The sequence below is a fragment of the Papio anubis genome, chromosome 14 (genome assembly GCF_008728515.1).
Source record: "Papio anubis isolate 15944 chromosome 14, Panubis1.0, whole genome shotgun sequence".
Taxonomy (NCBI): Eukaryota; Metazoa; Chordata; class Mammalia; order Primates; family Cercopithecidae; genus Papio; species Papio anubis.
In genome coordinates this window covers 57,492,195-57,496,549 of record NC_044989.1, presented here as the reverse complement: position 1 = coordinate 57,496,549, position 4,355 = coordinate 57,492,195, and the positions used below count along the sequence as shown (strand labels likewise).

At 35.5% G+C, this 4,355-nt stretch overlaps 1 pseudogene; it reads left to right on the top strand.

Moving 5' to 3' along the window:
- Positions 1-2,639: 2,639 nt before the first annotated feature.
- On the top strand, positions 2,640-4,022 carry LOC108584169 (annotated as a pseudogene).
- The last annotated feature ends 333 nt before the right edge of the window (positions 4,023-4,355 follow it).

Sequence of the window (4,355 nt, the reverse complement as noted above, 5' to 3'; positions counted from 1 at the left end):
TCTCAGGTTGCTCTCTGTTCTTTTGTCTGCCATATCTGGAGTGTTTTGCTTTTGTAAATCAGGTAAGATCTTGGGGAAATGTTTATTTTATTCTTAGAAACCCCATAATAATTAACCATAGGTAGAGATCTTTATTGGTTTAAATGAATCCTAATACCCACCTATTCTGCTGCCTATTATAACAGTCACATCCACTTTTATCACTTCTTGGCTCAACCACTTGTGATCCTCCCAACCTCACTGAGATGACATTTTAAATCCTTTCTAACTGATTCTTAGTGGAAAGAGAGCAACTAATAAAACACGTTTTCTTATTTTTTCCTCCTTTTAAATAATACTATACTTTCCTTAATTAACCTGGCTCTAAAATGTTTTGAAAAGAACAACTTCTGAAATTTCTTCAGGGATATAACAAAGAAATAAGTGAGATAGACCTAAATGATACATAAATCCAGCAATCTTAGATTAAGATTTACATGAAGACATAATGGCTAAAGTCTCTAATTAGTTCACCTTTATGAAAAAATTCAGCCTGAGCTAAAGTTTTATTCCTCACTTCCATATCTCTGCAAACTCAAAATCCATTTCTACAAGTACTCATCAGGTTTTGAGTGATAAAATTAGCAAATTCCTGCAATCTTTCTATTTGTTTTCTTCTCAAGTAGCATTTCAACCTCCAGAACATGATGAATTTGGAATCTGAATATTGGCCTAATATGAGGATTGAGGCAAGAAGAAATGCATCAATTGTTTTCTGCAAGTGTGAAAAAACCTCATCAAGGGTTTCTGGGGTTTATGGGTTAGATGTAATACAAATCCATGGATCTTCCTATAACCCCTGTCCCACTACTGTAATTTGCTTCTTTGTTAATTAACGTGTTAACTTTCACATTAGGTCTGGCAAATTCACATGATTTTTTAACCCAGCATCCCAGAGAATTATTTTCTTTGGTGGTGGCAGTGGTGTTGGTATATTAATTTGTTATTGTTGTTTACTGATCTTAGCCCAGGGTCATAAATTCTAAGAAATTATTTCAGTGTTTTCAAATGCATCCTCAAAAGGCTGGGGATTTCATTTTGGACCTTGAGAAAATAACGTATGTGTTTTTAGTTTTTCTTCTCTCGTTATATATTATTCTATGCCATCAGATGCAATCTTCCTTTTGTTTTTTTCATCCTACGTCATGCATTTCATCTTATCCCAGCCAGGAATAAATTCAGCATTTTCCTGAAGATATCTTACCTCATAACCAATTTTTTTTTATTAATTAGGGTTTTTGTTTGCAAGAGACAAGCAATAACACTCAGTCTAAAATAAGCCAGAAATTATTCTATAATAAAGTATGATGTAGTTAATATAATAAAAGTGGATAAAATGAAGGCCGTACATCAAAAAGGAACAGCTGCCGGATGCAGGTAGCAAAAATGAAAAAGCAGAGTAAACATCAACCTACAGAATGGAAGAAAACATTTTCAAACCATGCATTCAACAAAGAAAATATTTGCAAACTATGCATTTAACAAAAATTAATCACAGTGCTATTCACAATAGCAGCATCATGAATTTAACCTATATACCCATCAAAGGTAGACTGGATAAAGAAAATGTGACATATATGTGTGTGTGTGTGTGTGTGTATATATATAAAATGTATATGTGTGTGTACATATATACAATGTGTCTATATATATAATGTGTCCATATATATATTGATATATATATCAATATATGTATATATTTATATATACACTGATAAAGCTAGAAGCCATAATCTTAACCAAACTAATATGGGAACAGAAAAGCAAATACCACCTGTTCTCTCTTATCAGTGGGAGCTAAACATTAAGTAAACATGGACACAAAGAAGGTAACAACAGACACTAGGGCCTTCTTGAGGGAGGAGGATGTGAGAAGGGAGAGGATCAGAAATCTGCTTACTGGTGACGAAATAATCTATCCATCTAATCCCTGTGACACACAATTTACCTATATAACAAACCTACACATGTATCCTTAAACATAAAAGTTAAAAAAGGAAACTCAAATCAACAAGCAAAAAACAAATAACTCCATTAAAATGTGGGCACAATACATGAACAGACACTTTTCAAAAGAAGACACACAAGTGGTCCACCGACATTAAAAAAAGCTCCGAATCACTAATCTTCATAACGATGCAGCCTAAAACCACCATAAGATACCATCTCATACCAGTCAGAAAGGCTATTATTAAAAAGTTAAAAAATAACAAATGCTGGCAAGGTGGCAGAAGAAAGGAAACACTTATATACTATTGGTGGGAATGCATATTTGGCCCTCTAGAGAGTAGTTTGGAGATTTCTCAAAGAACTAAAAACAGAATTATCATTGATCCAGTAATCCCATTTACTGGGTATATTCCCAAAGGAAAATAAATTGTCCTACCAAAAAAGAAAAAAGAAAAACACCAGCACTCGTATGATTATTACAGCACTATTTACAACAGCAAAGATGTGGAATCAACCTAGGTGCCCATCAATGGTGCACTGGATAAAGAAAATGCAGCCCTTTCACTGATGCAAGAGCCTAGTGTGGCAATGGGAGAGATATCAATGGGAGCAGAGCTGCTGCCAAGGCCTGGGGCTGACCTGTCTGACTTCCCATTCATGCCGAGACCACTCGAACTACAGCCACATCTGGGGACAAGATGATTTTTGATTCTACTATGGGCAGGAAGAAAAAGAAGAAGCCATTTATGTTAGATGAGGGTGGGGATACTTAAACAGAGGAAAGCTAGCCCTCAGAAATAAAAGAAGTGGAGCCAGAGCCAACTGAAGACAAAGATTTGGAAGCTGATGAAGAGGACAATAGGAAAAGAGATACTTATGATGATCCAGATGACTTGATCTTTAATCAAAAGAAAAATAAGAGAAAAACAAAAAAAGATATTTCACATTGATGGAGGTGAAGAAGATGTAAAGGATATGAAGATTGAAAGTGATGTTTAAGAACCAGCTGAACCAGGGGATGACCTTGACATTATGTTTGTCAATAAAAAGAGAAAAAGTGGAATTTCAAGTTCCCAGATGATAAAAAATTACCAAAGAAAGATGAAGCCTAAAAGATAAAAAAGATGATGCCATCTCATTCAGTAATCAGACAGGCTCTACTTGGGCAAGCTCAGAAAGAGACTACACATATGAGAAGCAACTGAATAGAGTGTTCCACATCATGTAGGGACAATGCAGTTATGGTTTCTGGAGAGAAAAGGAAATTTGTCACAAAACCTCCTTATGTCGTGTGAGTAGGAAACAAGGAAACTTCTTTTGTCGACTTTACAGATATATATAAACAAATGTATTGTCTCCCCAAATACCTCCCTGCATTTTTGTTGGCTGAATTGGGTACAAATGGTTCTCTAGATGGTAATAACCAACTTGTAATCAAAAGAAGATTACAAAAGAAACAGATAGAAATTGTCTTGGAAGATACATCCATGAATACACCACTTGTCACGCATGCCGAACATGGAACACAATCCTGTGGAAGCACATCCAACTCTATTTTTTACAGAGAGAAATGTGTCATTCTAGAGATTCTATTGTCAACATCAAAACCAGCTTCCAGGTTGTCATGGGCAAGTGAACACAGCTCTGTGTCAAAGCTAACTAATTTGCTAATCACTGATTTTGCAAAGCATGCTGTGGAGATTTGCCTGGACAGGATTGCCATCAGAGTGGATACACCCTTGCACTAAAAACAAGATTTAAAAGGTGCCAAGTTCTTTGGTGAGTGGTTGGTTGGTCTGATATCCTTGCAAGATGCTGTTGGTCAAGCTGTTGACACACTTATTGCCTACTTGACAGCTGCCAGAAGAATGTAAGGAGGTGCTTTTTAAAAATCGTTCATAGATTTCTGTAAAATACAAGATAAATTAAAGTTACTGTAACAGGGAAAAGAAAGAAAAATGTGGTAGGTATACACCATGGAATACTATGCAGCCATAAGAAACAACAAGGTCACATTCTTTGCAGCAATATGGATGCAGCTGGAAGCCATTATCCTAAGTGAGTTAATGCAGAAGCAGAAAACCAAATACTACATATTCTTACTCATAAGTTGAAGTTAAACATTGAGCACACACAGACACAAAGATGGCAACAATAAACCCTGGGATTCCAAAAGGAGGGAAGTAGAGAGAAGGAAAAGAGTTGAAAAACCACTTATTGGATACCATGTCCGTTACGTGGGCAACAGGAACATGAGGAACCCAAACTTTGGCATCATGCAGTATTTACATATAACAAATCTGCACATGTATCTCCTGAATCTAAAATTATAAATAAAAAGAAAAAATTTAAAAAATTACACAAAA